The sequence below is a fragment of the Lissotriton vulgaris genome, chromosome 2_1 (assembly GCF_964263255.1).
Source record: "Lissotriton vulgaris chromosome 2_1, aLisVul1.2, whole genome shotgun sequence".
NCBI lineage: Eukaryota > Metazoa > Chordata > Amphibia > Caudata > Salamandridae > Lissotriton > Lissotriton vulgaris.
Window position 1 is genome coordinate 521,605,537 of NC_141687.1, and position 14,694 is coordinate 521,620,230.

The following is a 14,694-nucleotide window of genomic DNA, read 5'->3' on the forward strand; positions in this document are numbered from 1 at the left end:
TCTTGTCTGTGCCAAGGAAGCTGATCACTTCCTATGCAGAGAAGAAAGTTTCCAGTGACCTCTGAGCTAGTTGGTAACACAACCCAATTAAGTTTAGCATAGTCAGTGGAGGCCTGGAATATAAGCAGTTCCACGTCGATACTACTGTTTATGTTATTCCAATGCGCAGGGCCTAGTGGGAAACTAGGAACTACACTACATGGCGCCCAACGTTTGGTAAGGCGATAAACTAACGTAAGACTTGTAGAGTAACTCAGTCGTGCATATTTCACACCCCTTTCTCCCGTAAATACTCCAATAGACGTCTGGAGTGGGTGAAAGGTTAAAATCCGCCCGACCTTAGTAGGAAGAGATTCCTATGTAAAGCTCTGGTTTATTCAACGTTGAAGGATACAGTGTTCCAAAATATTGTGCATCTAATCTTTGTCTCCTTGGAGACCTACTCTGCAAAAGCCTGCAATTTTTTTAAAATGTCGGACAATGAAGAAGAAAGGGAAGCAGCTAGGCTGGCTTCCATACTAATAGAGGAAGACACGAGTCTCCTACAGGCAGACCCGGATGCTATTATCATCCCGGTCCAGTTAAGAAGATCTATAACTTTAAAACTTATAGAAAACGGACTGCCACCTCAAGGTGGTACAGTAATTTTCGTGATAGAGGCTCACGAGTATCGGCAGACAGAGGTATTTTATTCATGGATAAACTTTCCAGCGGTAAACGCTATAACACAAGAGTTTCACTATTACAAAATAGAGGAACCTCCGGAAGAGTACGCTCCTTTCGAGGAGGTTGAAATTCCACTTAAATTTCAAGAGCACCTGCTCTGGTTTAATGGCGCCCTAAAACACAATGATCACATTACCCGGCTCGGTCCACTAGGTAGACCAGGAGCCACGTGGCCGGTTCTAGCCAGCTACACACCACATCCTGACATTATAAAAATGTCTAGAGAAGAGCTGTTAGCACAGCTAAACACATTAATAAAAATACATAGGCAATTAGTCCAATATGTAATACGGACTGCAACAGTCCAGCCAGCTGTTAATACACCACAGCTGACCCCTCATCAGGGGAACACAAATAAAATTACACCACAGAACATACAGTCATGTCTTGGTAAAACACCCGTAAAACGGGAACAAATTCCTTTCTGGTTAGCCCAGAAAATCACTCAAATAGAGGCAGTATTTCCTGATACTACCCCTATTGAGAAACACAGAATCTTGACCATCTGCCTTCCTATGGGAATCGCACCACACGTGGAGGACTGTGACACTTGGGGTACAGTCTTTGCTTCCATTTACACAAAAACACACGGTGTTCCGTCTATGGCGGTAATACCAGACGTGCTAAAACAGATTCAAAATGAATTCGGTCCAGAACCCGCTTTAAATCTAGGTATGAAATTACTGAAAGACTTCAAGCAGGTCACGGCTATATTATTAGCCAACGTAAAGGGAGAAGCAGCATCTGTGGCGATTCGCCAGAAGTTGAAGGAAACAGATATAAAAGATCCTGTTGAGCTTGCAAAAATCATAGAAAAATGCTATGAAGAATTAGGTAGAGACAGCTTGGGTGGGAAACCAGTTAAGCCCCAACTGCTCGAAAATCCTGAAAAATTATTTATTAAAAATAATTTAAACACTCCTAAAAAGAGCTGGGATGGAAATAAACAATCCACTCCCAAGGAAAAAGTTTTCCAGTCCAGAGGAAGGTCTCCTCGACGGAGGGAGAGAACTCCGACTCGAGAACGCCAGTCTCCCCAACGGGAGCCCTCTGAGAAAAGATATAACCTTAGAAATAGGGATAATATAAAAAAACCTGATAGATATCAAAGTATTGATACACGTCCCTCTCGATCTTTTCCACAGAATTCGGAAAGAAGAGGACGGTCAGACCCAGGAGAGCACACCAAGTCCAAAGACAAGGAACCTGCTCAAAATAAGAAATCTCAATTTCAGAAAAAGAAGGTAGCCAGTATTAGAGTAATCAACCATGCCGAGAATACTGAGGACACAGTTGAAAAACGGGGAGTGGGCATTGACAATGTTGGACAGTGCAGCAGAAATCAGTATAGCGCGCAAGATCTTGATGAGTCATCTGGAGACAGTGGACACGAATGAATACATTCAGGTTGAAACTGCCGACGCCAGGCTTAGCGAGCCCCATAAAATATACGAAATAACATTGCGTATAGAGGGTGATAAGACTAGGAAAATTAAGGGTCTATTTTGGGATAAGCTCTCAAAAGGCTATGATATTCTGTTAGCTGAAAAAGATTGGCCCCCGGAGTTTGTCAGGGAGTGCCCTCGTGGCGAAGAAGTGATTATGCCTGCCTTCTCGAATCACATACCGATTCACAAAAAATACACATATGCAAGGAAATGGGCTGTAGCCCAGGCACCTGCATTGTATAAAAATCATGTAGGATGGGATGAGGATTCACCTCCTCACAAAATCCAACTAAAAAGTGAACCAACTGCCCAACGGCAGTATCCCATAAAGCAAGAAGCTAAAAAACAGGTCAGGGAGATCTTAGATCAACTTGAGTACCAGGGGGTGATTGAAACATGCACCTCTCAAATGAACAATCCTTTGTTTCCTGTCTCCAAGCCAGACAATTCATATCGTCTAGTTTTGGACTACAGACACCTTAATACATGTTGCAAAACTTTTGCAGTACAAAACTCGCATAGTGCAGCCCTAATGAATAATATAGTTAGGAAAAAATATAAAACGACATTAGACATTTCTAATGGTTTCTTTTGTCAAAACATTGCACCAGAAAGCAGGTATTTGACCGCTTTCTCCGCATTTGGGTCACAGAAAAAATTCTGTCGACTCCCACAAGGGTTCAAGAACAGCCCAGGACTATTCTCAGCTAGGGTAACAGAGTTACTACAAATCTATGATGATGAAGCATTATCTTACGTAGATGATATTTATCTCACAGACGACGACTTGGATACTCACTTGAAAAGAGTGAACACCATTATACTTGGGTTCGCAGCAGAGGGTTATAAATTCAACTTTAAAAAGTCCCGAATTGCCCATCTGACAGTACTGTTTTTAGGGTACGAATTATCAAGTGAAGGGAAAAGCCTAGCAGACAACTTCTTAGAGAAGTGCGCTGTACTCCAAGCTCCAAAAACGCTGAAGAATTTACAATCAATACTAGGTTTTCTGAATTTCGGAAGAACTTACATCCTAAATTACGCAGAGAGGGTTAAACCTCTCTACGAACTAATAAAACCTGATTTAAAACAAATCAATTGGACTCAAAAACACACAGAAATTTTGAGATCACTGCAAACAGACATGTTAGCAAAAACAAAATTAGATACACGTGACAACACGATCGATCTTGTAATCCGAGTCATCCCAGGAAGATGCGGATTCACGTACCTGACCTCTAATGAGGGAGAAAAGGTACCAATTTCAATTAAATCTCACTTGTACACACAAGCAGAAAAAACATTCAGTCGCACAGAAAGAACTGTGAACGCAGTGCAAATCGCATTAGCAAATGAACGAGAACTAGCACACGGCAAACGGATTAATATCCTTACAGCGGAATCCGCCTTCGAGGCGCTATTCAGCTCAGTAAACCTGCCTACAGTGTCACTGGATCCGAAGTGGATACAGTGCATAGATTCTCTAGGAGCGGAAGACGTGAAATACTATTTCGCCCCGCAATTTGAAGAACTGAATGATTTAGAATATGAAGAAGAATATCCTCTGCCAATCGAAATCCTGCCTCTCCCACAATATGCCTGTATAATCTATACAGATAGCTTTGTACAGCATTTTAATGTAGAGAGTAAATCCTACAATGCAGCATGTGCGATCATTAAAGGTCGTTGGCTATGCGGTAAATTCAGACCGAAAGTAACAAAAACTGAATCTGTAAGAAACTGTTCGGTTCAGAGAACTGAAATCAGATCTTTAAAGATGGCGCTCGAAAATGCAGAACGCGAATTCCCCACACTTATCGTGTGCGATTCTCATTTTTGCGTCAATTCTTACAACAACAAACTGCAGAGTTGGATCGAAAACGACTACAAAGATGACACAGGTGCCACAATAAAGCATAAATTGCTCTGGAACGAGGTAGCTCTTTTAAGTAAAGAACTACAAAAGACTCACGTGATTCACGCACAGAGTCTTCAACGTGATGGCGTTCACGTTGCAGGGAATTCATTGGCTAATACAGCCACCGCGGAAGCAACTAACCCGGCTTCCGTAGCCACAGAAAAGCGTACAGATAAGTACATAGACGGGGAAACCATGCTGGCAGTAAAAACGACCGTAAAAGGCGACTGTGCAGCACTACCCGTAAACTATCCACTCAATTATGCATACATAATCGATGCAAACTCCGTTCCTTTTGCTCGAATCCCTGGAGTGGGGGATAGAGTAATTCCAAACATGAACAGGAGAATATTTTTAATAGCAGACGCACACATGGGTTTGGGTCTTAGGCACAGAGAGATCAAGGAATCACTGACTGAATTACAATCAGTATTCTGGTGGCCGGGAATGAGTGTAGAACACCAACTATATGCAAACAACTGTGAAAACTGTAATAGGGATCGCAGTAGCGAACCTTGCTACCGGCTACCAGTCAGAAAGAGCGTAACGCTGCCTACACCCCATCCTGCGTCCTATTAACAGTTAAGACGAAAAGCACTTAAAAAAATGAGGCTTCCAGCACTCGGCTGACGCTAGAACGGTTATAAAAGATTTGCGAGTCCATATCGGCACATACGCAATTACCACGTTCCATTCTGACCAGGGTCCTGCTTTCAGCTCTCAAGCTTATAAGGAGGCCATGGCTAGCATGGGAATTGGGTTGCGGTATTCTTGTCCGTCGCACAAGTGTGGTAGAAAGAAAAAACCGGGACATAAAGCAATCTATAACAGCGAAGGTATTAGGTTCAGGCGCTGGGTGGGTCAAACATTTAATAAGTGTCCAGACTAGTCTTAACAACATGCCAAGAAATTCTCTAAAAGGTTTCAGCCCATACGAACTATTGTTCGGAATAAGAATGAACGTTCAGGACCTCGATAGTCAGATGTCAGTGGTACAAGAAGAAACAAAGCAGTTTGAAGTAAAAGACCGTTTGGCTGTTTTACAGGAACTGAATGAAACAAGAAAATCATTAAGCAACATAAAGTTAAAGCAACAGCCAAATACCACTGACGAGGCACCACCCGCAACAGCCCCAGCAAGGCCTGTCTGGATTCCAAAGATTGGGGATCTAGTCAGAGAAAAGATCGCGGTTAAGAAGGAATTTGGGCCTTCTTACAGAAAAGCAGTACCTGTCTTAGCAGTCACCGGAACAAGATCAGTTGTGCTACCGCCCCTTGCTGGTAAAAAGGAGAACAGAGTCGTGTCCATCGATCTGGTAAAACCACAAGCATGTGGCCTATAATCAACAGTAGGCCCAGTGGACTCCCAAGAAACAACAGAATACCCAAACTTGCAACAATCCAAGAGGTTCAAACTGAAAGACTAATCACATTCGATCAGCCTGCAGTGCACAATGAAGGACTATGCAATAATGCCATGGAACTCGTGCCTCTTGAAACACAGATTGAAACAGTTCATCAAGTAACAGCACCAGTCTACAATAATGTGGCATCAGAAAGTGCTACCGAGAGACAGATTGAAAGAACAATACCATCAATTGACAGAACTGCCTCTGGTTATTTCATCAACTTCGACAACTTCTCTGAAGATTTTAACGACCCCGAAGTGATGCCAGAAACAAAAAAGTCTTTTAAAGAAAAAGCAACTGAACTCTTTTATCAACTGAAGGAAATCTACCTCGTTTCCCCTTGGCTAGAGTTCTGGTTCGGTCTAGGTGTATTTTTCCTCCTGCTTTGGCTCATCATGGTACTGTGTTTGGGAAAATTCATTGAAGGAAAATATATTACAATGGACACAGCAAGTCAGAACATCAACCTAGTCCTGAAACCACACAGATCATCCCACGTGAAGAAAAGAGAACTGTCAACAGTAAATGTCACAGCAATTCCAATACCTGGTGGGGTAGTATGGGAGAAAACAGACTATGAGATCTATGGTCCGGTCGAAATCCTGAAGTATCCTCATCAACTAAAGGTTTCCTTAAGTGACTTTGTTACACCTAGTACATTCTCTGATGATTGGGACTTTAACAGTATTAATGACATGATGTCTGATTTAGTAATGTCAGCTAGATTCACAGATCATGATTATTTACAAGGTTCATCTAGTTATGAGCAGTTATTCTGTTATACCCACTATGGGGATCATTACTTGCATAAATCTGCACAGCCTAGAAATGTTTTTATGTATAATCAATGGGAACATTGTTCTACACCACCTAAAAGCAGTTCTATAGCATTTTTTGAGAAATTCAAATATTTTTCAGGGTTTAACACCAGTGATGCAGAAACGTTTTATTATAAACTGTTAGATAAAACAGGAATGAAAACAATGCTGACAAATTCTAAATTGATATATTCAGAAGCATTTTATGACAAAATGATGACATTTGGTTTTGATTATTGGAAAAATAATATTGAAACGAAATCAATTTGGGGTACAAAAGATTGGCAGGTGCAAGGCATAGAAGCACTGTTTAGAACCTGCATGATACCAGAACAAATGTTATTTTTAAATGACACTGTACACCAAACATCTTGTCTTGGCCTAGCTAAGAACAAAGAAATGAAAACACCGTCTATACCAAAGCCAATAGCTGAGAATACAACTGCAGATAATGAGTTAGACGTGTCACACATTTTACATTTCAACAGAACACATCCTGATTGGAAAAAGTGGTTAATCTGGCCTACAGACACAAATAGCTGTCAAGATAGATTCCTGAACAAAACACAGGGTTTAAAAATGACCAGATTAGACCCTAGATATTCCCAGAGACAACATCCAGGAATTGTAACCACATACAGTGTAGGTAAACTCTGCCTAGAATGGCTAACTTCATCCACACTGGCTGAAATTAAGCAACACTTGTCTTTGTTAAAAGATGGTGCTGATTTGCGCGATTTCATTCTTGGACCACGCAAACAGCGTCAAAAGCGTTTCATAGCGACCAGTATCTATGCTGCTTACAACGAGGCTTGGAAAGTAAAGCAAATTGAAACTGCTGAAAAAATACGAGAAATTGATCGTATTAATTTGGAGAAATCACTTTCTGTGGTAGACAATGGGTTAATGACTCTGTCTTCAAGAATATATTCTTTGGACAATATTGTATCCTCTGCCTTTGATGTGATAGACAGAGATTTGCTAATGTTACAACATGGCCAGTCTCAATTACGCTCTATTATAGAACTAGGCTGGACGCTGCAAAATCTTCGTTCAGGCTATGTGCCTTGGCGTCTGATAAACACAACGTCATTATTTTCCATTTTTAACCTTACTGATAAACAGATCAGTTTGGCACAGAAAGGAGCAGACTATACAATTTTGAGCATCGAGAAACTCGAGAGATTATCATTGACAATGTCAGAGAGCCCTGTCATTGAATGGATAATACACGGAATTATCACAATTCCGATAACAACTTTCCGATTTCATAAATGCCTTGAATACATACCTGCTGGCCAGTATGAACAATTGGGTAAGGGATATGTTAAATCCGAATGGAAATTACCATACACTCATTCTTGCTATAGTGACAGCGACAAAAATGTATTTCTTAGTGGTGACAACTGTAAACACTCACTAAGCGGTATACTTTTGTGTCAGGGTATTAATTTACACGGAGCATGTGATGGCAATTCAAACAACCTTTCATGCCACCAGCTAGTCACACCTGCAACTCAGATAGAGCCCTTCTTTATGCAACTCGCAAACGGGAGTTACATTCTAAGAACGGATCACAGGTGCTGTGGCCTCGCGCCCGGACTAAGTTATCTAGTAGAAGTAACGTCCATGGTCAAATGTTGTATGCAAGCATTGTTCCCGAGCGGGCCTCCAGACACAGTGACTCCCCTCTGGCCTCGTCTGAATCTCTATTCTATACGAATTGATACATTAAGCAAAATGAAATCTGTGCTTTTACAGACAACAGTGCCTATAACGTCATCTAAAGAGACGTATGATCTTCTAGTCTTCAAGCGCAACAAATTGCCCCGTGCATTTCGTACAAATGCTCGACCAACTCCTTAACATGTCTAGTGCTACAAGCATCCCAGGCATATTTAAGACAGTCTTTACGGGACTGCTAACACCCTTCCAGGCAATTTTGGGAATCTTTCCTAATTTTGTGCACTCCATCTTTGGTGGTATTCCACTATTTTTTGGACTCATCGCAGGGATTCTATTTTTGACCCTTCTGCTACGTTATGGCAAACCTCGGCTCAGACATAGCTCCCATGGGAATGGAAGAGACAATCCTAGCAATGCGCTACAGGGACAGGATAACTAACGTCCTCGGATTGGCCAGGCTGAGAGATCTAAACATGACCTGGTTCCTTTCATTCAGACCAATATGGCAAAATTGCATTTTACCTGTGCTACGGTGTATGCTTTGCGGCGAGGAATGCGTGTTGGACATCTGTCTTTCACTTCCATCAGCAGTACCAATGGACGTCGATACTTTGCTAAGTCCAATAACGGCTCACGCATTGTGTTGTCCCCAGCGGCTACCAATCCTGATGACGGCATTCGTGGAGACTCCTGTGCTACATCCAAGTGGTAACAGTGGAGCGAGTGACAAAAGCAACATCATCCAGGTACAACGTTCTGTGAGCATTGCTGATCCTGCATTCGATGACAGCAATCATTCTCACACCTGCCAAGTTTCAGCGCTATCTAATTTGGTTGAACTATCACCTGATTTTGTAGACCAATTCTTTGCGAGCCTGTCTGATACGATGTTCTCACCCACAGAGAAACAATAACTTTTGAGAAGCTTTCCGACACACAGCGTTCCCATGAACTCTGAATTCGGCCTTCAGTTTTGATCAACATAAAACTGCCAGGAGCTTTGGTAAACTGATTTTTCTTTGAATTGGACAATTTTTTTAAAATATTGACCCTCTCTTTTTGGCACGAACAATTCTTTGCTTAACGTAAAAACTATTCTTAGAGAACAGAAGCTTCACACTTCTATTTCTAAACACATCTAGAGACATAATAACATAACACCAGCCTCTAGCACACATATTATTACAATGCATTTTTATGTGATGATTTATCTCGCATTTCTTCTGTCAGAGATACTTCATGTGTAATTCTTTTGCATAATCGTTCATTGACTTCATATGCAATACCTTTTGAATGATTACTATGCTTTAAAAAACGTACAGTACCAAAATTCCATGTATTACAAGTACGCCTATTTCGAATGCATTTATGTATTTTTGGGGTGGGCTATGTTACACAATGTTACACATACATCTAAATTGCTTAGTTTTAGTAATTTTGATGGACATGAATTCGTGGAGTGGGTGTCATGTGCTTATCTAGGTTCCTGATCGATACTGTGACCTTATGCCCCTATTCGGCTATAAATCCAGTTATTCCCTATATTGGCATAACCGTTCAAGTGCGATTTTCTGTAAAGTCATCTCTGGCCTCACACGAGCAGAGCCACAGAGCCACATTCCAGCATGACTCTCTGCTACTTCCTTTGCGACCAATTAGTGCAATGACAGAGCAGCAGTCACTATCTGATATTCCTAGATAACACTCCGAGTTCTTCAACAAGATAAAAACTTAGCAAACCTGGAAATCCCCGCTTGCTATGTTTTGATTAGTAATGGAACTCTAATGAGCAACTGATAGCTGCCACTTCCTAGTGACATCTTTAATTGACGTCTTATGTCCAGCAAACTTGCGTCAAACCCGGCACCTGTCAGGTATAAATATTACCAACGTTGCCTTAAGCAATACGAAGCTGTGAGCTGTGAGAGCGAAGCTAACTGCTGTCGCTGCAGCCTGCTATCCTGTGGTGGTGAAGCTACTGATTACCATTATCGCCGCTACAGCGCGACCTATGGTGCAGTACGCTTGAGGAGCCGTGCAGCCGTCCTCTGCGAAGACATCCAGCCCAGCTGCCCGCGGACGCTGTCACCCCTCCTTCCTCCAGACGCGCTGAGAGAAGCCGCTGCCTTTCTCGTGCAGAGAAATCCAGTCCCGGCGCTTCCAGTTTACCCTCGCAGGTGACTGGGATATCGAGAGAGACCCCTGAAGGAGATACCAATCCTCCATCATTCTATTCAGAGGTATGGTGTTGACTAAACCCTTAGACGAGAATTCTTGAAACAAACCTTGGCAAAACCAACTTAACTTAAGCTACTTACTTACTCCCCCTCTCACGTGTTAGGCTTAGGTCAGGCACACTGGGGTAGGCTTAGTTAGAAGCACCAGTTGAGTATGTTAGCCTAATGTATATATGACTGTATATATGTTTTATTACTTTTAAACCATTGTATGGCTAAGAAACCATATCAATGCTTTTACAGTTCTATTTCGCAATACTTATCTTACTGTACGTACTTTTCATAATAACAGTTATTGCAATTGTGGCAATACATTTCTCTTGTATGAGAAGAAAGACTGTTCAATAAATGTTAACCTTTATTGACTAACGCCCGTCTCTCTATTCTCTACATACCGTGAAAGTAAACTGCACTAGACTGACTGAGTGAAATCTATGTCTATTGTTTCACACGACCCTAGAGATCGACTCTTGATCTGAGGAGCAAAGTTGTCATGTTGCACGGTTGTTGGAAAGCTGAATCCCTTCTTGTCTGTGCCAAGGAAGCTGATCACTTCCTATGCAGAGAAGAAAGTTTCCAGTGACCTCTGAGCTAGTTGGTAACACAACCCAATTAAGTTTAGCATAGTCAGTGGAGGCCTGGAATATAAGCAGTTCCACGTCGATACTACTGTTTATGTTATTCCAATGCGCAGGGCCTAGTGGGAAACTAGGAACTACACTACAAAAGCAGGAGCTTGGGCCACTGCTCATTTTCTTGCCGACAATGTGTATTTTTTATGAATCGGAATATGATTTGAGAAGGCAGGCATAATCATTTCTTCGCCATGAGGGCACTCCCTGACAAACTCTGGTGGCCAGTCTTTCTCAGCTAACAGGATGTCATAGCCTTTAGAAAGTTTTTCCCAAAAGAGACCTTTTATTTTCCTAGTTTTATCTCCCTCTATACGTAATGTTATTTCATATAGTTTATGGGGCACACTAACTCGTGTGTCTGCAGTTTCCACCTGAATGTATTCATTCGTGTCCACTGTCTCCAGAAGATATGGGTGGGATACTCGTCACCCCCTCCCAACACACTCCCCAAGAATGGGAAGACGGAAACGGGTCTTGAACTTTTGGAAGGCGGGAGGGAGTTACCCTCCCGGCCGTATTTATTAAAATATGAAACAAAATTAAAACGTTAAAAATAACAGTTTCATATCATGTACAATTTCATTTACACATTACGATGTTTCATGGGCTAACCTTAACACATCTCTAATACAAAGGTTCTCCTAGCCGATTCTAAAACATCCTGTAAATGCATTTCAAAAATTCAAATTGTACATCCTAACATTACGGGCCAACGGCAAGGTCGTAACCGGTGTCAGATCCCTAAACCAGAACTCCCCCTTCACTTGTGAGGGGCGGGCGCACAGAGGACTGTCCCTCTGTGCCAACTTCCAATTTCCCTTGTCTTAACGGGGGCCCCATATTTACTCGACGCCATCTTTAGTGGTCGTCCGAGGACTCGTGTGAGGTGTCTAGAAGGTAGCGTAGACCCCCCTCCCACCCCACACTGCTTACCACATCTGCCGTCGCAGATGTCCTGGCCCCAGGAAATTCCCAGGAGGGGCCCGTAGCCCCTCCTCCCCAGGGAGGGGCCTATGACCGCCTTCCCTTTCGGCGGCCCCATCCTTAGAGGGGACCGCCTCCCCGTTTGAGGGGCCAATGGCCGCCTCCCCCCGGGCGCTCCCATCCATAATGGGTGACGCCCCCACCTCTAGGGATCTTCCAATTACTGCTCACCGATCATGACCTTACCGCCCGACCAAAATAAATACGACATTTTTTAAACTAAAGAGGATGGAAAAAGACAGACATACTGCGATTCAAAGTATAAACTCCTACTAAGCTTTGACGACATACATGCAGAAAGAGCAACCACTTTATTTACATACCAAAAATTACGAACTTTATTCGAAAACAACCTAAAAAGGAAACAGTATCGTGTCACTCGACTTTATTCCAAAACAAATCGCTGTCATCAGGGGCTGGTGGGTGGGTCAAAATTGGCTCCTTGTTCTGTCTCGAGCTCACGTGCAACGGGGAGGTGCAGCTTCTGAGCACAAGAACAAGAGGATGCTTCCTTGGATCGTCGCTCCTCTTATCCTCCTTCGGGCGGGCGTGGACCCTCCTCCAATCCGCCTCCAGGGCGTGGCCAACGGTGTAGGTGTCTAGGACAACCCCTCCTTGGGCGGGAAAAAGGCACGCCCCGGCTACGCCGCTTCGGGCATACCAGCCGAGACTCGCCTCCCGCCCAAAAATGGCTTCCCGGGGGGATCGGGGTACTCCACCATACGTTCGGGGGGACCGAGCGGTCGCCCCTTTCCATATGGTTGGGATACCCGTCACCCCCTCCCAACACACTCCCCAAGAATGGGAAGACGGAAACGGTTCTTGAACTTTTGGAAGGCGGGAGGGAGTTACCCTCCCGGCCGTATTTATTAAAATATGAAACAAAATTAAAACGTTAAAAATAACAGTTTCATATCATGTACAATTTCATTTACACATTACGATGTTTCATGGGCTAACCTTAACACATCTCTAATACAAAGGTTCTACTAGCCGATTCTAAAACATCCTGTAAATGAATTTCAAAAATTCAAATTGTACATCCTAACATTACGGGCCAACGGCAAGGTCGTAACCGGTGTCAGATCCCTAAACCAGAACTCCCCCCTCACTTGTGAGGGGCGGGTGCACAGAGGACTGTCCCTCTGTGCCAACTTCCAATTTCCCTTGTCTTAATGGGGGCCCCATATTTACTCGACGCCATCTTTAGTGGTCGTCCGAGGACTCGTGTGAGGTGTCTAGAAGGTAGCGTAGACCCCCCTCCCACCCCACACTGCTTACCACATCTGCCGTCGCAGATGTCCTGGCCCCGGGAAATTCCCAGGAGGGGCCCGTAGCCCCTCCTCCCCAGGGAGGGGCCTATGACCACCTTCCCTTTCGGCGGCCCTATCCTTAGAGGGGACCGCCTCCCCGTTTGAGGGGCCAATGGCCGCCTCCCCCCGGGCGCTCCCATCCATAATGGGTGACGCCCCCACCTCTAGGGATCTTCCAATTACTGCTCACCGATCATGACCTTACCACCACAGGCCGGATAGTTGACCGGCTATCCGGACTCCCCCACAAAATTCCTACCTAAAGGTCATGGCTGCACAAACTCTTTAACCAAGCTACAAAATCTCCTATGAGTAAAACATTCCCCTCCCGGGACAAATGGACCCCATCCTCCAGATACATATGGTCCCCCCGGATACACCCATGAGGAATACAATGCAATGTACCTGTACGAAACAACCTACCAAGTTTGTTATTTACTTTCTTCACCGACTGATTTAAAGCTGACACAGAGATAGCCCCCCGCCACACCTTCCGCGGAATCATGTGTGACCATGCAATCGTGCACCCCGGAACCCTTCTCGCCAACCAACTTACTGTGGATAAGATTAATTCGAGAAGTACTCGTCGACCAGTGGTCACCAAATCATTGCCCCCAAGATGCACTATGATTACAGATGGCGGTGACCTTGTCCGCCCTAACAAACCCTCCATAAAATTTTGAAACTGGTCAATACAGAGCCCGCCCCTTCCGTAGAAGGTCACCCTGTACCCGTATTCCCCAGCCATGTGAATCATGTCACCTGCTTTGAATACGTCTGCGGCACGCCTCACGTATGAATGGCCGACGACCCACACCACTCTTCCTTCAGCCGGTGATCTTTGACCGCTGGTCCCCAGGTGTCGGGTCAACTGCACAGTCCGCCCCGCAAAGCCTGCTCGCGAAACTGAAAAACCCAACAGAAAACAAGAAGCGTGAGTGCCTGACATTAGCTTCACAACATGTGCAACCGCACATACCTCTTATAACAATTCGAGGACCAACGCCCCAACTGTTTCACTTTATCCACACTCAACCCCCTGGCTGTAGCCTCTGTAGCAGCACCTATCCGGAATGAGTGGGTCCCAAAATCGCCCGGGTTCAAGCCCGCTGCCGCGATTGCCATTGTTAACACCCGCTGGAACTGAAACCTGGTCAGTGGGGTGGCGTCGGTATGCCTCAGCAAGCTCCCCCCCCCCATGATGCCGCCCTTTGCGCTAAGTACTCCTCCACGCATTTCACTGGGCACATGAGGGATCCCCGCATGCGCTGAACAACCACACTGTCTCCGATCGCTCCCTGATTGGTTTTGGACTTGGCTATAGTGACTACCATCGGGTCACCTCTAATCTGGATGTGTTCTCGACACAGACCTCCCCCCGTATCCCGCTTGTTCCTTGCTACCAGTTCGCTTATCCGCATAGCCCCATGGAAGGCTAATGTAAAAGCGGCCCGGAACAGCACTGTCTCTGACTGAGATGAACAAGTCGCAGGGAGTACGGACATTAACTGGGACAACAT